This window comes from Salvelinus namaycush, chromosome 33 (assembly GCF_016432855.1).
Source record: "Salvelinus namaycush isolate Seneca chromosome 33, SaNama_1.0, whole genome shotgun sequence".
Taxonomy (NCBI): domain Eukaryota; kingdom Metazoa; phylum Chordata; class Actinopteri; order Salmoniformes; family Salmonidae; genus Salvelinus; species Salvelinus namaycush.
The window spans coordinates 8,015,533-8,038,736 of record NC_052339.1 but is presented as its reverse complement, the minus strand read 5'-3'; positions in this window follow the sequence as shown (position 1 = coordinate 8,038,736).

Sequence of the window (23,204 nt, the reverse complement as noted above, 5' to 3'; positions counted from 1 at the left end):
AGTCAGGAGCTGCCAGAGACGCCAGCCAGTCAGGAGCTGCCAGAGACGCCAGCCAGTCAGGAGCTGCCAGAGACGCCAGCCAGTCAGGAGCTGCCAGAGCTGCCAGCCAGTCATGAGATGACCTCCAGTCATGAGCTGACCTCCAGTCATGAGCTGACCTCCAGTCATGAGCTGTCCTTCAGTCATGAGCTGCCCTACAGTCATGAGCTGCCCTACAGTCATGAGCTGCCCTACAGTCATGAGCTGCCCTACAGTCATGAGCTGCCCTACAGTCATGAGCTGCCCTACAGTCATGAGCTGCCCTACAGTCATGAGCTGCCCTACAGTCATGAGCTGCCCTACCGTCATGAGCTGCCCTACAGTCATGAGCTGCCTTACAGTCATGAGCTGCCACTCAGCCCGGACCTGCCAGAGTCCCTCAGCCCGGACCTGCCAGAGTCCCTCAGCCCGGACCTGCCAGAGTCCCTCAGCCCGGACCTGCCAGAGTCCCTCAGCCCGGACCTGCCAGAGTCCCTCAGCCCGGACCTGCCAGAGTCCCTCAGCCCGGACCTGCCAGAGTCCCTCAGCCCGGACCTGCCAGAGTCCCTCAGCCAGGACCTGCCAGAGTCCCTCAGCCAGGACCTGCCGCCCCTTATCCCGGTGCTGCCCCTTATCCCGGTGCTGCCCCTTATCCCGGTGCTGCCCCTTATCCCGGTGCTGCCCCTTATCCCGGTGCTGCCCCTTATCCCGGTGCTGCCCCTTCATTTAGGTGGTTTTAGTTGGAGGGTGGTCATTGGGAGGGGGATACAGAAGCGGGGAGTGACTATGGTGGTGTGGGGACAGCGTCCGGAGCCTGAGCCACCACCGTGGTCAGATGCCCACCCAGACCCTCCCCTGGACTTTGTGCTGGTGCGCCCGGCGTTCGCACCTTGAGGGGGGGGTTCTGTCACGTTCCTGACCTGTTTTCTGTTGTTTTGTATGTGTGTGATGGTCAGGGCGTGAGTTTTGGGTGGGCAGTCTATGTTTTCCGTTTCTATGTTGGTTTTGGGTTGCCTGGTATGGCTCTTGATTAGAGGCAGGTGTTTTGCGTTTTCCTCTAATTGAGAGTCATATTAAGGTAGGTTGTTCTCACTGTTTGTTTGTGGGTGATTGTCGCTGTGTCTGTGTATTTTGCACCACACGGTACTGTCTCGTCTCGTTCGTTCGGTCGTTCCTGTTTATGTGTTCCTCATTTCATGTAAGTTCATAGTTTAGGTCTGTCTAGTTCGTTTTGTTATTTTGTAAATCATTTCAAGTGTATTTCGTTTCGTGTTTTTCCGTCTTGTCAATAAACATTATGTATTCATCACCCGCTGCGCCTTGGTCAACTCACTCACCGAAAGAGAGCCGTTACAACATCATAGTGATGTCAATAGTGAGAGTGGTTTAAATACATAAAACGTGTCTTTATTAGCTGTTTACCTAAAAGGTGGCGGGTTGCCCACTTTGCTGTTGAAATGAATCGCAGACTTACCCTTCAAATGCAAAAAAAATATGATTTATTCATGAGCAATGAATCATGAATCTGTCAGTGGTCTGGCTGTGGCATTCTGAAGTCAAAAATATTATAATGTTACTGTATCTGCTGCATGTTCCCATTAAAACCGTTTCAAACTGTTATCTCTGTCACACACTTCCATTCATGTGTTTTTGTGTCAGAGGAAAAAAAAAGAATAAATCCTGTTTATATTACACTCTGACTTATAAATTGACCATGAAGCTTTTTTATTTCCCCTTTTGAATCAATATCAAATGGGCTATATTATATTATGTATAGGTCTTTAGGCATACCGTCTGGCTGCTCTATTTTTAATATGATCTATTTAGGGAAATTGGAAAATCTGTCTCATTTAGTTGTGAAAAGTTTGAGAGACGACACGAGAGATTCAAAGATCAATAATCTCATCAGAGAATGACGACATGATGTATGCTGTCTGGGTAGCCATTCATTGGAAAGAAAAAACATGGTATTGCTTACATTGAAAAAATTACTTAAAACAGCATACTTTTTGTATATTAAACAAACTTGGGTAGCACTTTACACTTGATATTATTGTACACCTGTATTTCTGAAAGTAACATTTGGTTACGTAGCAACTTAGTACAGGAGTTGTTAGACAAGCACAATGAGTTGAACAAAACACGTAGACCTTCAACAACATAAAAAATGTTTAACCAACTAATTTTTAGATTTAATGCACTTGAATATAGACATTGTCATTTACAGTGCATTCAGAAAGTATTCAGACCCCTTGACTTTCTCCACATTTGGTTACGTTACAGCATTATTCTAAAATGTATTATTTTTTTAATCCCACACAATACCCATATTGACGAAGGTTTTTAGACACTCGGGGACATTCAGAGACATGTCCGAAAGCCACTCCTGCGTTGTCTTGGCTTTTTGCTTAGGGTCGTTGTCCTGTTAGAAGGTGAACTTTCGCCAGTCTGAGCTCTTGAGCGCTCTGGAGCAGTTTTTCATTAAGGATCTCTCTGTACTTTGCTCTGATCATCTTTCCTTCGATCCTGACCCACAGCATGATGCTGCCACCACCATGCTTCACAGTAGGGATGGTGTCTGGTTTCCTCCAGACGTGACACTTGGCATTCAGGCCAAAGAGTTCAATCTTGGTTTCATCAGAACAGAGAATCTATTGTCTCATGGTCTGAGAGTCCTTTAGGTGCCTTTTGGCAAACTCCAAGCAGGCTGTCATGTGCCTTTTTACTGAGGACTGGCTTCCATCTGGCCAATCTACCATAATCTCCTGATTGGTGGAGTGCTGCAGAGATGATGGTCCTTCTGGAAGGTTCTCCCATCTCCACAGAGGAACTCTGCAGCTCTGTCAGAGTTACCATCGGGGTCTTGGTCACCGCACTTCTCCCCCGATTGCTCAGTTTAGCTGGGCAGCCAGCTCTAAGAAGAGTCTTGGTGGTTCCAAACTTCTTCCATTTAAGAATGATGGAGGCCACTGTATTCTTGGCAACCTTCAATGATGAAAAAATAATGTTGTTCCATTTCCCAGATCTTTGCCACAACACAATCCTGTCTCCGAGCTCTATGTACAATTCATTTGACCTCATGGCTTGGTTTTTTCTCTGACATGCACTGTCAACTGTGGGACCTTATATAAACAGGTGTGTGCCTTTCCAAATCATGTCCAATCATTTGAATTTACCACAGGTGGACTCCAATCAAGTTGTAGAAACATCTCAAGGATGATCAATGGAAACAGGATGCACATGAGCTCAATTTCGAGTCTCATAGCAAAGGGTCTGTATACTTATGTAAATAAGGCATTTTTGTTTTTTATTTGTAATATATTTGCAAAAATTTCGAAAAACCTGTTTTCGCTTTATGAGGCATGCTGTGTAGATTGATGAAAAAATATATTTAATCAATATTAGGCTGTGACGTAACAAAATGTGGAAAATGGATAGAGATAGGATAGAGCACTGTACACACAAACCTCCCCTTTGGGAGCTGTAAGCTGAATCCTCAACTGCTTACTGTAACGGAATTCCTCCTCCTCTTCATACGAAGAGGAGGAGTAGTGATTCGACCAAAGTGCAGCGGGGTGTGAATTCATAATGATTTATTTGACAAGACAAAAAACGAACTAACTTGAATAACTAACAAAATAACAAAACGGAGTAGACAGACCTGGACATGCGAACTTACATAAAACGAAGAACTCACGAACAGGAAAATGACTACACAAAAGAACGAACGTACAAACAAACCGAGACAGTCCCGTGTGGCGCGACAAACACAGACACAGGAGACAACCACCCACAAACAAACAGTGTGAAAACACCTACCTTAATATGATTCTCAATCAGAGGAGATGAAAACCACCTGCCTCTAATTGAGAACCATATCAGGTACCCAAAACCAACATAGAAACAGAAAACATAGACTGCCCACCCAAAACTCACGCCCTGACCAATTAAACACATACCAAACAACAGAAAACAGGTCAGGAACGTGACACTTACCAATTTACATGATCTAATCCTTCTTCTACTGTATATAGACTTGTTATTCATGTCAGTTAAACAAAAATAGGAGCACTAAGTAAGTTTTTAAATTTGATGTAATTGAACCTACACATTCATCTTTACACCAAGCTCCACCTCAACCTCTTCACGCTGAATCTGCTTACCAATTTCCACTCCCTAATCATTTAGACTCAATATACTGTACTTGTTATTCGAACAATCTTCAAACTATAAGGGGACATATTTTTTTATTGAGTTTATAGTGAGATTGGGTTTTCAGTCATTTTCAAAATCCAGGATTTAGTGGTGCAATGAGAGCCATGGTGGCATTGTCTGAGCATGCACGGTTAAATAAATGTAGGAATCGATTTTGTTAATGAAAAATGCAACAGATGGTGGATTTAAACCCAGTCCCAGTCGACACCAGCACATTTCCTGCCACAGAATGAAGGAGAGAGAGGATTAAGTTAATTTCTTCGTTGCTTTTTTTCCATTTATAAATTCATGATCAGTCAGAAAATGTAAAAAAAATAATAATTTAAATTCGAAAAAAAGGTCGACTGGTTGGTAACTTGCCGACTTATCAACAGTCCCAGGAATGTTCAAATGTCAACAAGCACAACGATTAAAATGTACAAATATTAGAACAGAAAACAGAGTTTGAGACATTATACAATGCATAAAGGCCTCACATTAGAGCAGTCATTCACTGGCAGGCACACAACACAAGCCATTGAAGAACGTCCAAAGAGCAAGCAGCACAGAAGAAAAGAGAACACTTGTTTACTCACACAGCGGAGCAGGTGCTCAAAGATAATAAAATAACAAAGACCTTAAGTCACCGTTTGCGGCTTAATTCACCTTATGCCAAACCCTTGGTTTAGGAAATCATGTTTTATTCCAGCTTTAAATTAATGAATTAAAAAAGACTTATAGACAAGAATGGTCAATTGTAAATCCATTAAATTGACAATTGACTTTGTGGAATTAGCTTAATTAACCCCAAACCTGAAAATTGTCTCTGGTAATACTCCTTGTCTCCTTCACTTTACTATAAAAAAGCACAATGAGCCTTTACTACTTGCACACACACACACACACACACACACACATTTCAGTCCCTTTCAAAATCCTATTTTCCCTAACCCCTAACCCTCACCCTAGCCTTAACCCTAACCTTAACCCAAAAACCTAACCTTAACCGTAACCCTAAACCTAACTCTAGCTCCTAACTCTAACCCTAAAACTGACACGAAAACGAATTCTAACCTTAACCGTAAACCCCCTAGAAATAGCATTTGACCTTGTGGGGACTAACAAAATGTGCCCAGTTGGTTAGTTTACTATTCTTGTGGGGACTTCTGATCCCCACGAGTATAGTTAAACACGTCCACACACACACATCATATGGCAAACGATCAAACTGCCAACATCCAGATATAGGAACAACAGTGGGTAACGAGAAACATGTGCTACTACTCGATGCAGAAACATGAAGAAGGAGGAGCCAATGTTGACAGGTTGTGTGTGTGTGTGTGGGGTTGACAGGGTATCATTAAATAGGATGAAAGTGGAAGGCCTGCCCGCCTGCCTGCACATCGGTTTGTTCCAGAAGTGGGGACCCACATGTCGACTCCCCAGCGAGTACACAAGCCAGTGGCCATGGCAGATGCCTAGGACGCAGAGCATTAAGTGTCACATATTTGCATATGTTGTTCGGCTGCGCTCATAGCTGCAAGCACACTGAGAGCATATGTCTGATGAAGGTCAGTGATTTGAAAACAAGGCGCTGCAGTGCAAATCCTCTGCTACTTTCCTCGTTCTCCTTCATCCGAGAACCCAAAAATATACACGGAGAGAATGAAAGCTTTTTTTTTGGAGGGGGGGGGGGAGTATATTTAACCCCTTATTTTTGTTCGCTCAAAATGACCTCATTCATTTGTATGAGTTACCTTCAGACGAGTCCCGTGACACTTGTGGTGGTCGTGGAGCCAAACGGAGAACACCATTGTGTTTGTGAGAGTCTCCCCTTTCCATAGAGTGAACATAACCATTCGGACGCTACAGACATTTTTTGTGAGAATACCACATTTTCGGGATGTCTCATGGTCTGACAAACACCGCTGTAGCTCGGCCGCCTTCCACCGCAGATGCGGAAGGTCGAAATAGACGGATGTGGTGGATTGAGACGCAGCCCATATCTCTAGCTTAACCTTTTACTGCAGTGGGCTTAATCAGGGTCACACAGAGTGATTCTTGGAAGATTTAAACAAATCTATTTCGAAACAAAGGTATACACTTCACACACATGGTTGTGGACTTAAAAAAAGTCCACAAAAAGTTATCAAATTATGACAAATATTTCTAACATTCCATCCGTGAGGTCAAAGAGGGCGCTTTTGGTCATTGACTGCAGGAAACTATACTGACGGATTTTGATGGTAATTATTTCATTATATTACTTAGATTGGCGCACGGGTGCATCAATAGACTCTCAAGGATTTTAAACACATAAACATACTGCCAGAGGAAAGTTATGTCTCAGGCAGCCGGGGATGTAGACTATAAGCTATATGAATTAGACAAGGGTTTGTGATTGTAATTAGCTGGGGCAAAGGTCTGATGAAGTCACCATGTTTGTCTGTTGGGGAAGACAAAAGAACAAGACATGGCAAGACTGGGGAGGAGGGGACGGGGGTTTGAACTTTATGGAATTAATTGGGTCTACAATGACAGAGAGAGAAAAAGAAAGAGGGGAAGAAGAAGTGATACTAGAGAAGGGAGGTGACGGAAGATAGAGACAGAGAGAGGGAAAAGGGAGGAGAGAACGAGGCAGCCCCATTGGGATTCAGGACATGCACATCAGTGCAAAAAAAGTGGAACAATCAGTGCAGCATCCTTCTTTTATTAGAGCCAGCTATGTCTAGAAATTTAAGACTGCCATATTTTTAGAACCCCATCAACCCGGCCTTTGTATAGCTCGATAAAATAGGCCTTCTTGTTTCGTTATAGATTGAGCCTGACTTAATCTCCTTCTGTCTGTGATAGAATAGAGATGCTTTTGTTGAATACCTTTTACAGAGGAGGGGAGGAGGAAGACAGTGAGCGGAAAATATACGGAACACATCACAGAATAATATGTTGCTGGAATGTGGCTGCTCCACCTCCCAGCATTTAACACCCTATACTCAACATGTGTACTTATGTGTGTACAAATAGGCATTGTTTTTATACATTGTTACATACTAAAACAGGACCTCACAATCTTGAGGAGAAACGGAGCAGCGTAAAGAACTGTCATAAAACAGATTAAGGTAGAGAGAGAGAGCGAGACAGAGAGAGGTGAAAAGGAGAGAGCAGCCGTCGCAGCGCAGAGGAGGCTGGTGGGAGGAGTTATAGGAGGATGGGCTCATTGTAATGTCTGGAATGGAATAAATAGAATAGTACCAAACACATCAAGCACATGGAAACAATGTGTTTGACTCCATTCTATTGATTATATTCCAGCCATTACAATGAGCCCATCCTCCTATAGCTCCTCCCACCAGCCTCCTCTGTTGCAGAGAGCAAGAGAGAACGAGATCAAACAGGAAAAAGAAAGAGATAGCGAAAGGGAGGAGAAAGAGAGAAGGAGAATAGCCTAGCCAGAGATATCAGGGGTTCCCAGAGTCCCCATAACCCTTCTCCCTAGAGAGTTTGTTAATCACCATTTTAGACCTGTCAGCCAGTGGGTGGACCCATTACACTCAGAGGCGCCCACCTTTGTGCCTGAGACAGTGGCTCCATTTAGGTATCTACCGCGGATGCCTCACATTTGAAGCGTCGCACACAAGCCCCACCTTATTAGAGGAACATAAAAGACTATGAATAAATAAACAAAGTGAAGTGGGGCAGGCGACGTGACGAGCATACAGAAATGGATGCTGAGTGGAGGACTCATTAAGATAAGACACTGGTTGGGTTGCCTAGCTGGCTGTGTGGCTGGATGCTAGAGTAGTGGACTGACTTCTTTATTTAGCCAAATACTGCTGTGCTGGAAAGTACAGCCTGTCTAACCGAAGCTGGAGACGAGCTTTACCAGCTCGAGGTATGTTTTAATACATAAATAGCTGATGTGCTGGTATTGAAGATAATCAACCCATCTCAGGATCATTCTGTTGACAGGATATTTAAGTTGGTGTGGGAAACACCCAGGGTGGCCGCTTTTCTCAGTGCTACATTACGCAGTGTGGTAGAGTGGGTTGATGCTCTGCCATGTAAACTAGAGGTGAGTCACCATTCCCTAAGTCTCTGTATGTGGTGGGTCCTCAGACGGCTGCAAGAGCCAGAAGTGCAGGCATCTTGTCAAGGGGGGAGAGAGAAAGAAAGCCATGTGGATCCGGGGTTCAAAGAGACTATCCTTGAGCTGTCAAGCTTGCCAGAGATGTTTCCATGAGGCTGGTTGGTTCAACCTTGATGGTAATATCAGACCAGGCACTCCTGTGCTGAAGAAATTTATGAATGTCTAACTTTGATGAGGGTGGGGGACACAAAAAAACGTGTACTCATTATGAGGGGCTGCAATGGTTCGTGGGTCTGCATACCCACATTCATACCCACACATGCAGTCAGAGCCAACACTAGCCCTTTGGGGGTAATAAACTGCATCTGGGTTGCTCCGTGTTACACCCCCCAAAAAATTCCTGCAACTTGGTTGGATTGCATCGCAAGAGATAGAAATCAGTCCTATTTCACACAACTGACTGTATGCAATGTCCAATTAGTGACCCTAAAAAAAGTTTACATCGACTCCTCATATTGTTCAGTTCGGGACTCCGATCCAGTTATCACGTCAACACAGCTGTCAGTGCCGCTGCAAATCGCGACAAAAGAGACATGCACAGTGGAAAATGTATAAACAATTCTATACACCATCGCTAGTCATGGTTTATGTACAGGTTCTGGCAGCTAGCTCAATTGTACAGCCAGCATTTTGTCCCTATCGATTCTATTACAATTACCAAACGTTTGGATAAACAAATCATTTATGAAACCATGATATGATGTACTATGACAGGATTAGATGTTGCATGCAATTTGAAATGAATTTGAACTGTTTTGTGTATTACCAAAGTTGTGTCTGCATCTGCAACAGAGATTGTATCCAAATTGCTTCATGTAACCCAAGCTTTAGTGACTGAGCATAACAAGAGAAAAACTGCTGATGCGTAATCAACTTTGATGTTGTTTACACATTGTTTTGTGTTCTCCACTTAAAGATTCTGTAACTGACTGGGGAAGAAAAAGGTAACAATTTATTTCATTAATACAGTGCTTCATATACAAAATCTATCATGAAACAAATTCTGTACATGCTAAATAATCTCTTCAAAAGCCTTCAGGTATGTTAGTGCTAGTTAGATACTCAGTCCAGGGAAAGCAACTCAAACTAAATGTTGTGCCTGAAATACAGGAGAACAGACTGTTGTTGGATTAATTATTATTTTAATTTTTTTCTCCAAAAATGCACAATTGTACCTGTACCTTAGATCAGTACAACACTTCTACTATTAGGTGGCCCAAAAAAAGTATGAATTAAAAGCCACGCCCCCACTAAGCCACGCCTTGAATATAATGTTCCTCTACAATAGACCAGTTAAACCGATACAACACTTCTACTTACGGGTGGCCAAAAATAACTAAATGAAAATCACGCCCCCACTAAGCCATGCCTCCAATATAATTTCCTGGTGTACCTTGCCTTTTCAAGTGGATTATAGAGTTACCACCCATGACTGTACTTATCAGTGACAGAGACATGGTTGTTGAATTCATTCCTTTTCAGGTCAGCAGCTAATGCGAAGTGAGATCCTGGGCAAATATGACTACAAAAAAATTTGACTCTTTATGACAACACAGGTCTTGGTAAGGCCTTATTTTGAGACCTAGTTTTAACCTTGTACATTAGCGGACACTCGTGGTTTACAGGCCACAGCATGCCTGCAAGTAAGGTTGCAAAATTCTAGTGAATTGCCAAAAATTCCCAGATATCATGGTTGAAAGATTCCTGATGTCATTCTTCCAGGACATTTCCAACTGGGACTTCTGTAAGTTTGGGAAATTTACCAGAATTTTGCAACCCTGCCTGCAAGTCACATTATGTTGGCTTGCAAAGTGAAGTATAATTCTTGGAATCCAGCCAGTGTCAAGAGCTCCAACAGTCGTAACTTTTATTCACCTGCATTCCAAATGACTGCCAGGAATAAGAACATTATAAGAACACTACCTAAGCCATTTAAACTGGAACAATCATTGTAGGACCGGGTGCAAAAAATCTTACTAACTGATTGGATTTGTTTAGATAAATGTATGTTATTTATCTTTGTGTAATATTAGATTAATCAATCAATCAGTGTGCATGCAAAAACACAGACTGATACAGTTAAAAACTATTCAAAAATATCTATCTGCAGTAGAGCACGCTGGGAAATATGACAATGACAACGATTAGGGTAAAAATGTGCTTAACTAGCCAAACTTTTTGTCTGAGAGACATTATGTTTTTATGAATCAGGGCTAAAATGTTTTCGTGCCCGTTCTGCATTAGCCACAAATGGTCACCTCATTCAGATAAATAATACATTTACGTTGTTTCATGTTTCATATTCCTCCTACTGGCTGGTTGAGAATCACTGCAGGCTGTCAGTTGTAACTTCACTATATAGTGAAGTGACAACAGACAACAGACTATATACTATATAGTGAAAAGTAGTTCACTATATGGGGCACCATTTGGGACCAATGTCAGGTGTTCAGCATGAGGTAGAATCGTTGCAATTTACATTAGAGTCAACAGCTAAGTTACCACATTAACCTCCAGGGGTTTCTAATTGACCAATTGACTAAATGATCAATAAATAAGGTATTAGGGCCAATTAGGCTGGATCATGTTGCTTTGTTACAACAATCTGTTCTTCGTGCACTATAGGTCTACCTTAAAAGATGTGTGACTTAGAAGGGGCAGAAACGAGAGATAAATTACTCAGGGCAACTATTCCATCTGGTTTATTTCACTTCTGTATTTAGCATATGCTGGGGTCTGAGTGCAGGAGATCGAAATACATAGCTCTTGAGAGTTGGATTACCAACCCATCTCGGGACCATTCTTTTTACTGGATCTTCTTGACCTGTTCCCAGTTAAAGGTGGTGTCTGCTCTTCTTCATACAATCCCTTCACGGTTCACAACAACCGCAAACACCATTTCACATTTCATTTTCCATTCATGATTTTTCTGACTATTGAAATTACTTTCTGGAGCGCTTGAACACACTTGATAAGTAATTGGCAAAAAAGCAGCCCATCTTCATGGAAAGTACATCGCCTCACTGCATTCAGACTGAACCCTCCTGGCCTGTATACTCTAATAATGTGTAGTAGCTATTTACCAACACCCAAAGACGCCGCGGGAGAATGCAGAGCAGGCTCCCACTGCTATCTCAGCAGCGTTAAAAGTGTCTTAAGTAATTTCAATAAAGTTCAGGAAATTTGTGATGATGCATCAACAAACGAGATGGAAGGTAGCAAGTGAATGAAATAGAGGGGAAAGAGGTCACATTCACTGAAAAGATAATGAAAATAAAGTGGAATAAGTCACACACACAGTACTGTATACCAGAAGAGGCTGGTGGGAGGAGCTATGGGAGGACAGGCTCATTGTAATGCCTGGAATTGAATAAATGGAATAGTACCAAGCACATGTAAGCAACGTGTTTGACTCCATTCCAATGATTCTATTCCAGCCATTATAATGAGCCAGTCCTCCCATAGCTCATCCCACCAGCCTCCTCTGCTGTATATACTCTCTCGCGTGCTCGCACACTAATGGAATAGTAAGCAAATACATTCCTCTGCCCTATTCCTTGTATTCCTTTACACTGCTTTTACATTAAAACACAAAACACACATGATTTAAAGAAAGTGAGTTTTCCTATTTTCCGATTCGGCTCTTTCCCTTAAAAGTATAACTCTAAATATCCTACCATGTGCACTCTCTCCGTAACTTCATCCATAGATCCATCCATACATTTGGCATCTTCAGAGGTACACTCTTAGAAGTAAAGGAGTCTGGAGCCTGCCACACAGGGGGAACCTTTGCAGTTCAAAAAGCTTCCTCGATGATTAACTCTGAAAAGGGTCTTCAAGGAACCCCTGTGTAAAGGTTGGGAGGTGGTAATATTTTTTATATTTTTAATAATATAGTGTAGCGGTGGAATTCTATCAAAAGATTGGAGATGTGGCTTATTGGAGGCATGGCTTTCAAATAGTTTCACTACACATTTTAATTTCCCTGGAATGTTGATACAACCTTCATATTCCAAAATAATATTAATAACATTAACATTGCCAATTACACATATCAATAAAGTGTTAATTCTTGCAGTTGTGAGATTTGCATATGCTTGTGAGGAACTCATACACCTCTGTAAGCATCATTGAAGCTACACAACTGTCAGTATTTAACCACAAGGTCCTAAACAGTCATTCTGAATATCATGTAAAATAGTCTTTTGATTGACTAAGATGTCACCCATATTATTTGTTTTTGGATGGAAATGCTCAAAATATTTGAAGAAGTTATTTTTCTCTCATGGCCAACTACAAGAAAGTTTGAAAAGACAGACTGAGTGGGCAGGGAGTTTATATTCAATGAGCTCGCCTTGACTGACAGCTCCTTGAAATACCTATGTCAACCAACTTGAATGCAGTGTTGCAGTAAAATCATCTCAAACTAATTTGGTGATATACAAAGCCAATCAAACAACGTTGAAATTGCATCTGTAACCAGGTTTCCATCCAACCTTTTTATGCAAGTAAAGTAAATGTTGGACGGGCGTGATGGAAACAGAAAATTTGTCGGTAAACTCTCCAAAATGTGCTTGACAAGGTGGGATATATTTGTGTCTATAAAATTAATATGTGAGAAATAGCTGTGGAAACGCTTTTATGCTCAAATATTGATATAATAACCATCATATCGAAGTAAACTTGGAGTCACGAGATGACATATTGTGGGGTCCTCCCACTACAACTCGGGAAAGCATGCAGTTTATTAGGCTACAGATGAAATACATTATGATGAACTTCACAGGGTGATGAAAGTGCAATGTGACAAATAAAAAGAATCACCTTCTTTTGTCCATAATGATCTCATAATGTAGGCTATACCCACACTGTATATGTAAGCTGTTGATAAGAGCGTACGTGCCAATACCGGAGTGGGGGAACAATCGCTATATAACAAAACCAAAATCAGTAGAGTTGAAAATGTGATGGAAACCCATTGAACTTGTATTTTGTATTCTGAACATAGGAATTTAAACGCAAAAGTTATTTTTATGTGCTCTTTGTCATCACAAACAGCCTTTTATCCACAACAAGTTAACTTGATGAAAACAAATCTTTGGTGGGAAAATGTGCATAGTGTTTTATTTAGATTTTAGAATAGTTGCATGCAAATCTGTCGCCAAATTGGATATAAACTAGCTCATGATGTCAATTTTTTTTTATACATCTCCCATTTGGCATTGTTATTGTGACCTTGTGGTTCAAAGCAGCACTGATGGATGTGTTGACTTGACAACTGGAGTTCTGTATGACCCTCCCCCCCTTTTGACCTATGTTGGCTGAAGACCTAGCTAGCCAGTAACTAGCTAGACAGATGAATACACAGATGAATACACAGATGAAGGGTGAGACATATAAATATCTTTGCCATAGATGAATAGTGTAAACTTTTAATTATATTTGCTGACACCCTACAGTCAAATTTTGGCACCAGTAAAGTAGCTATCTAGTTACATTACATAAACCACACCCCTCTGCAAACACACCTTTTCTGGTGTTGGTTACAAGCTGGTACTTTTTTAAATCAGGTAAGAGACTATCATGTTACCACTGGTGTATTAAAATGAGAGTTAGGGTCACCCTATCCCCTTAATAACCCCACCTTCCAAGTGTTCGACAAAGGGGAGTGGACCAGTCACTTTATGATCAATCTTTATTAATGTAGAAGCATCACTAGTTTTTCATACTTTGATCTGGTTTCATCCAAATATCATTTAATTTCAAGCATAATTTTAACTGTTTACAACCTGTAACATGTAAAGACAAAACAGAACAGATATCTATTTGAAAGCCACGCATCTACAAAGTTATGTCTCCAGTCCAGGGTTCCTACATTGAAACATTTAAGGTTGCTTGAAGAACCCCTCAACTAACAAAAGGTGCAAACATGAACCATTGACTAGCAATGGTTTCTTAACTTCTCTAGGATAGAGGGCAGTATTTTCACGTTTGGATGAAAAGCGTGCCCAGAGTAAACTGCCTCCTACTCAGTCCCAGATGCTAATATATGCATATTATTATTAGTATTGGATAGAAAACACTCTGAAGTTTCTAAAAGTGTTTGAATCATGTCTGTGACTATAACAGAACTTATTTGGCAGGCAAAACCCAGAGGACAAACCATTCAGATTTTTTTTGTTTTGAGGTCACTCTCTTTTCAATGGGCTTTCATTGGGAATCCAGATTTCTAAGGGACCTTCCTGCAGTTCCTATCGCTTTCACTGGATGTCAACAGTCTTTAGAAATTGGTTGAGGTTTTTCCTTTGAGAAATGAAGAAGTAGCCATGTTCAGAATGAGGCTCCAGTGAAGTGTACTGTTTGTTAGAGGCGCATGACCAGAAAGCATTGTTTTCCTCCGGTATTGAAGTTGTATTACAAAAGTAGTTTGAAAAGTTTGGACAAAGCTTACAGGTAACTTTTGAGCTATTTTGTAGTCACGTTGTGCAAGTTGGAACCGGTGTTTTTCTGGATCAAACGCACCAAATAAATGGACATTTTGGATATATATCGAAGGAATTTATCGAACAAAAGGACCATTTGTGATGTTTATGGGACATATTGGAGTGCAAACAGAAGAAGCTCGTCAAAGGTAAGGCATGAATTATATCTTTATTTCTGCGTTTTGTGTCGCGCCGGGAGGGTTGAAATATGAAATATGGTCTGTGTTTGTTTGCTTGGTTGCTATCCTCAGATAGATCCTCAAATAGCACTGTTTGCTTTCGCAGTAAAGTATTAAATCTGACACGTTGGCTGGATTCACAACAAGTGTAGCTTTAATTTGGTATATTGAATGTGTGATTTCATGAAAGTTTAATTTTTATAGTAATTTATTTGAATTTGGCGCTCTGTATTTTCACTGGTTGTTGGCCAGGTGGGACGCTACCGTCCCACATATTCCAGAGAGGTTTTAAGGAACTACAGGGTTTATCATCATCACTAATTCAAAGAGTGTATAGCTATATTATTTATCAACGGTTGAAACCTTTGAGAAATTTTATCAAAGTAAGGAGCCTGCTTCTTATTCCTCTCCATCACGTAGACCCGTAGCTTGACAACACAGACATAATCACACACACAACCCACACGGTAATATACACAGCTAGTATGTGTACATTACTGCTGATTTGTTGCCATGGTAGTATGGGATAACAAAACTTTGTCAGGTAAAATCATCAGGGCCCCCAACAAAGATTTGCTCTGTGGTCACATGTTCGCTTCTTTGATGAAAACATTTGATGAAAACACTGCAGGACATTTCAACAGAAGTATCCCGGTAGATACAAAGGCAATGTTTGATTTAACTGGAACCAACAGTATACCATCATTATGTACTATATCAAATCAGCAGGAGCTACATGTATTTCTTTGAAGTACTTAGAGGTATATGCTAATATTGAATAATAATAATGTTTTTATGAACTGGAGATGTACCTTGAAATAAAAAAGGATCGAAAACATGTGGGAGTACAGGTCAATGGTGAGAATATTATATAAAAATAAATACCTATATGTTGATAAACCACTTTTTTAACATATGAACTTTCATGTGCCTTAATAACAAACTTGGGTAACACTTTACCTTAAGTGTACATTAATATGTAACTAAATAGTAATACATGTATTTATAACATAGTTACATGCAATTACTAAATACTATGCAATTACACTGTAATACAGGTTTAGCGATATAGGTTATTACACAAGTGGAACAAGGATACGCAATTACAGATCCTTGTCGGAGGTTATTCCAAATGTGTATTTACTCATGATTTATGTACAGTATATGTAATTACAAGATGTCTTGTTCCAATTACACTTTTGCAGTTTCCTGTGTAGCACCATACTAACAATGCATCCTATTACGTAGCCTTGTTACATGTAACTACATGAGTCACTACCAGCAAAATAAGCTAGGCTAGGACTGTCAGCTGTCGTAACAATGCACACCCTTTCATTAACTGCAGCTTCAGTCATCTTATTTCCATATAATTTGGCTTAAAGGATGTACTGAACTAAATGTAAGAGCAATGTGTTTACAATGGATATGCCTGTATCTTTAATGTACCTACCCAGGAGCAAGCAACTTAATGTAAAGTGAAACACATAATGGTATAACCTTTGTAAAAACTATGTACCTACTGTAACGGCAGTCTAGCTCTTCCTCCTCCTCGGACGAGGAGAGGAGAGAAGGATCGGAGGACCAATGTGCAGCGTGGTAATTTTCCATGAATTTAATTAACACAAAGACAAGATACTGACAAACTAATACAAAACAACAAACGACCGTGAAGCTACAAACGAAAGTGCAATACACAAGCTACTAACGTTAGACATAGACACTATACAAAATAACAAACGAACTAACCGTCACAGTCCTTGCTGGTGCAGACAAAACACAAAGACAGGAAACAACCACCCACAATCCCCAACACAAAACAAGCCACCTATATATGATTCTCAATCAGGGACAACGATTGACAGCTGTCTCTGATTGAGAACCATATTAGGCTGAACACAGAAACAGACGAACTAGACACACAACATAGAATTCCCACCCAGCTCACGTCCTGACCAACACTAAACAAGCAAAACACATAAGAACTCTGGTCAGGACGTTACACCTATCTTTGAAAAAGGATTTAAGGGTGTATTTCTCTTGCTTCATAGGTGTAATGTAAGTGACATGTTGTTCAAAATAATATAATGTATAATGTTAATGTAGATACGCATGAGCAAGCAGCTTCAAGTAAAGTGATAAACAGTAATGTAAACCTTTTTGTTACAATCATTGGGAAAAATACACTTTAACGTAGAATAACAGCACCTATAAGTGAAATTACAATGTACGTTCAATGCATTTACATATTTCACAGGATATATCAAAATGCCAGTTATTACAATTTTGTTATTAAGAAAAGTATCACAAAAACAATGTTTCTACTTAGGAACAAGCAACTTAATGTAAAGTCAAACACTATAGTAATTACTATAGTTAATACAGTATGTTACAAAGATGGCAGACACAGACACCCAATACAGTACTTGTAGTTGTGGTCTATGGGAATCCACCTCAATCTAGGAACATTTTTGTTACAGCACCTTAAAGTGTAAATACTATTTTCTTTCCATATTATTAAATATTTGTCAGGGTATATCACAATTTCAGTTATTACAATGTCGTTATAAAGAAAAACATTGTTTTTACAATGTTTCTACACAGGAACAAGCAACTTAATGTAAATTCTGTGATTATCTTTCGTGGAACGTGTACAGACTGCTCTCTCCACTGCACATCTGGAGCAAGCGTCAACCTTTTACAATACTTTGTTTATTTTTGTTTAGAATTTACAACCAGAACATGCTGTATCCTTAGCAAACATACAGTGCATTAGGAAAGTATTCAGACCCCTTGACGTTACAGCCTTATTTTAAAATTGATTAAATAAAAAAATCCTCATCACTCTACACACAATACCCCGTAAAGTCAAAGCAAAAACAGGTTTTTATACATTTTTGCCAATTATTTACAATTAAAAAAGAGAAATACCTTATTTACACAAGTATTCAGACCCTTTGCTATGAGATTCGAAATTTAGCTCAGGTGCATCCTGTTTCCATTGATCATCCTTGAGATGTTTCTACAACTTGATTGGAGTCCACCTGTGGTAAATTCAATTGATTGGACATGATTTGGAAAAACATACACCCGTCTAAGGTCCCACAGTTGACAGTGCATTTCAGAGCAAAAACCAAGCCTTGAGATCGAAGGAATTGTCCGTAGAGCTCCGAGACAGGATTGTGTCGAGGTACAGATCTGGGGAAGGGTACCAAAAAATGTCTGCAGCATTGAAGGTCCCCAAGACAGAGTGGGCTCCATCATTCTTAAATGGAAGAAGTTTGGAACCACCAAGACTCTTCCTAGAGCTGGCCGCCCAGCAAAACTGAGCAATCGGGGGAGAGGGGCTTTGGTTACTGAGGTGACCAAGGACCCGATGGTTACTCTGACAGAGCTCCAGAGTTCCAATGTGGGGATGGGAGAACCTTCCAGAAGGACAACCATCTCTGCAGCACTCCACCAATCAGGCCTTTGTGGTAGAGTGGCCAGACGGAAACCAATCCTCTGTGAAAGGCACATGACAGCCTGCTTGGAGTTTGCCAAAAGGCACATAAATGACTCAGACCATGAGAAACAAGATTTTCTTGTCTAATGAAACCAACATTGAACTATTTGGTCGGAGTGCCAAGCATCACGTCTGGAGGAAACCTGGCACCATCCCTGGGGTGAAGACTGGTGGTGGCTTCATCATGCTGTGGGATGCTTTTCAGCGGCAGGGACTGGAATACTAGTCAGGATTGAGGGAAAGCTGAACATAGCAAAGTACAGAAAGTTCCTTGATGAAAACCTGCCCCAGAGCACTCAGGACCTCAGACCAGGGTGAAGGTTCACCTCCCAACAGGACAATGGACTGAAATGCACTGTAAATGTGTGCAAAATCACATTTATAGGGTATATGGAGCACTTCCAATTGCCTCATTTCAGAAAACCCTCTTACTTTCTCTCACATTATCTCTACCTAGTGTGTGTGAGTGTGTGTCTGCTTGTGAATGAGTGTACATAATCAGTGTTTATTTGAACGTATAAGTGACAGGGAGCAGTTCATTAAGCCTCTTCTCTTTTATAGCATCGCTTACTTTTGCTATTGCATTTTTGGTGATCCTTCTTACATATTGTTTGAGCGTCACTTTAGAGCTGTCAAACACTGTCTTTGAACGAAGGAACTCTGGAGCCACTAGCACGATGTCTGCCAGATGGGCACTCATCGCCAGATACAAATCATACAAATCATACATACAAATCATTCAAATCCAGACGGAAAATATTTACACAAGAAGCAAACCTAATATCACACAGTCAAACTCTTCAGTCATTTAGTAAGTTCACCATTCTGCGATTTCTCACCGTTAAACATGGCACGGTGTTTCAACACAACGGTTCACACCCACGCTGTGGAAAGCAGTGGATATGCATCCCTTCTTTTTGTAAGTTGTCAGGACCTTCTTGTACCTTTCTGCTATGTTGTCCGGGAGTTTGGCTCATACAGTTTATAACATACAGCAATTTATTAATGTGCTTGCGGAAATCTGAACACAACAGCATTCATTCCAAACATACATATTTATATCTTTCCTTCTGCATAACTCAAGCTTAAGCTAGAAAACCAAATCAACGTCAGCATGTACAGAATGATTGAGGATGTTTAATTAGAAAACATTAGAAATCACACTTATACCGAAGATGTTATACAGTAACTACATAGTAATGCTATTAGTAACAACAATGTAGGTAAATAGTAATTGCAATGTAATTACAGTTTGGGTTACACATGTTCCAAATGTCCGAACTGAATTTGGTAAAAGGGCCATCGTCTTGGAACGCCTTACAAAATACTTTTAAACTGGAAGAACTTGTCCCGATTTGGTATTTTTAAATCACTGATGAATGATCTTGAGACTGATTCCCTGACCTGTCAATGTTTTTAATTTGCTGTTTTTGATTTTTGTTATACTCTTGTGAATTCTATGGTTTTTACTAGATTACTTGTAGTTTTTCATGTTGTTTGTCTGTAATTTTTGTAATGACTTGGTGCTGCCTATCTTGGCCAGGACGCTCTTGAAAATAGATTTTAAATCTCAATGAGCCCTTCCTGGTTAAATAAAGGTTAAATTAAAAAAAATTAAAAAAATGTATAAACAGAACGCCTCCCCCTGAGTCCTCCCTCCCCCATACCTTGTTCACCTGTTCAATAACCTACGGCTCTAAACAATATTACCATGTAATTACAGTTGCAATTCCAATAAAACTGAAATGTTGTTACTAACACAATTACTATCTAGTAACAAATACTAAGTAGTTACTATTACTACTCAGGTAATTTGTTCATTTTATACTTTAATCTATATCAAATATGCCATATGGCTTTTGCCAAAATTATCAGATTGTAGAGTAATCTTAATTAAGGTGTTGGAAAACCGAGTGGTAGTACTAATGTAAATTGGCAGCTGGCTACACTTGTGCACAGGCGCAGAACAAGCTGTTCAAATGATGTGATAACTCAACGTTGGGGCTGTGGGAACACCGTGTTTATATAATGATTTTGTGGTTAACTCTGGTCTATCCTATGCGGGGTGAGGAGCAGTCAGCCAACTGTCCGGTATGTGCATTTTAGCCTTAGTGTCAACTGCCCATGTGCATTATGCCTAAAACTTGCCCTTAAAGACAAGGTTCCATGCTAAAATACCCACAAAGTAACAGCGTAGGTCACTTACAGAACCCCTAAGCAGTTGAGATTTCCCGAAAGTAAAAATGTATTTGAGTGTTTTAAAGGTAAAAATGTAGGTTGTCAGTCATATTTTTCTAATGCATCTGGACCTTGTTTCAGAACTCTACCCACAATGCACTATTTTATGACAGGAGGGTAAACCAGTCAACGAAAGAACAAGGCTAACTCATGCTAGCTCAAAGTTTACCATCCAACGCCCCTTTGCCGGCTAGCCTATGCAGGAGTGAGCTAGCTGCACTTCAAACTGATTTTAATAAATTAACAGGAATATTAACGGGAATATGCTTTTGTTGAAATAGCTGATAGCAATTCAAAGACATCTGACCTTAGTTGAAAAATGTAGTAATTATGCTGGGAGAGACAGGGAGCTTGTCGCTTGTGTTCCCCTTACAATCATCGGGCCTTTCCAACGTGACCAAGGGATTTTCCATGGGTGTGGGCAAATATTGTTGCATGTCTACTTTATGGTAATATTGAGAGGATTTGAAAGTAACTTTTCTTCATTAGTGTTCCATGAATATCCATGCCAAATGACAGCTTGATTGTGCTAGCTTGCCTTTAAACACTTAAAAAGTATCTACTGTTCTTTGATTTCAATGAATGCATGATCTAAACTTGTGCAGTGTCAAGACACTTACCACTGCATTTAGCAGTTTCACTAATTTGTCCTTGATTTCCCCCCGCTGTCTGAGCTTCAAAAATAAGAGCTGTCGTCCAACTCACACATCTTGTCAACGTTGTCCCCTGAAACATAAAGTGAAAATTAGTCATAGGTTGCAGAACGAACCTTTTCCAGTAACACATAAAGAGAATGACTGCTGAACCTGACTGTGAAGTGCTTGCAGCCTGATGAAGACCCGCCACAACCTGTCAAACAAGTCCTTTTTTTCCCCACATGATTTGTGTTCAGGTAATTAAACAATAGGGCTATCAAAGCATTGAACTGAATCCCTCCATTTGCCACTCACTGGCACTCATACAAATGCTACGATTTGGTATTGATAAGGTGTAATTGATTCCTATACTTTACGATCCGATTCCTCAACAATTCTGTTAGTGGTTCCAAATTAGAAAACATTTTTATTTTATTTTAAAGACTCTTAAAGGCTCTGGGAAGATAAATGGAGTCTCCAGCTTAAACAATGAGCATGTGCCGATTTTAAAATGATATCTCCCATAGAATTCCATTAATCCCACTGTCCATCCCTCCTTCACCCGGTTCCAGCGGGATTCGACTAGCTCTCCCGAGGGAGTATGATGGGACGGCTACCGGATTCCAGGGGTTTCTACTCCAGCTGGAGCTCTACCTGGCGACCGTCCACCCGGCTTCTTCGGGGCGTGAGAGCGTGTCCGCCCTCGTCTCTTGTCTCTCAGGCAAAGCCCTGGAGTGGGCCAACGCCGTTTGGAGTGAAGGAGACGCGGCGTTGGACCATTACGCAGAGTTCACCTTCTGCTTTCGGGCAGTGTTCGACCACCCGCCTGAGGGTCAAGGGGCGGGTGAATGTCTGTTCCACCTGAGGCAGGGGACGAGGAGCGCGCAGGATTTCACCTTGGACTTCCGGACCGTGGCCGCCAGCGCGGGATGGAGCGGCAGGGCCCTGATCGATCACTACCGGTGCAGTCTGCGCGAGGACGTCTGTCGGGAGTTGGCCTGCCAAGACACCACCCTCACATTGGACCAGCTGGTGGACCTGTCCATCCGGCTGGACAACCTGCTGACTGCCCGCGGATGTCCGGATCGGGGCCTGTCAGTTCCATCCCCCAGCACCTCAGCTCCGACGCCCATGGAGGTGGGAGGTGCTGCACTTAGGTCGACCGGAGGAGGGGCCATTCCCTGCACCATCTGTGGCCGCAGAGGGCACACTGCTGGTCGGTGCTGGGGGGGGTTCCTCAGGGAGTCGAGGCAGCAGGCAGGGTACTGTTGTGTCATCCCAGGTGAGTCGGCACCAGGTTCACCCAGAGCCCCCTGTTGCTCACATGTATGTGTTTATATCATTTCCTGAGTTTTCCCCACATTCCCAGCATAAGGCGCTAGTATATTCAGGCGCAGCTGGGATTTTATTGACCGTTCATTTTCCCATAGTTTAGGGATCCCCCTTGTTCCTGTGGATATGCCCTTCCCTGTGCACACCCCAGATAGTTGACCATTAGGGTCAGGGCTGATTAGGGAGGCCACCGCTCCACTAGACATGGTTGCGCAGGAGGGTCATAAGGAGAGAGTCAGTCTCTTCCTTATTGATTCTCCTGTGTTTCCTGTGGTGCTGGGCTTACCCTGGTTGGCCTGTCATGACCCCACTATTTCGTGGCAACAGAGGGCTCTCAAGGGGTGGTCACGAGAGTGCTCAGGGAGGTGTGTGGGGGTTTCCATCGGTGCGACGGTGGAAAGTCCAGACCAGGTCTCCACCGTGCGCATCCCCTCAGAATATGCCGATTTGGCTCTCGCCTTCTGTAAGAAGAGGGCG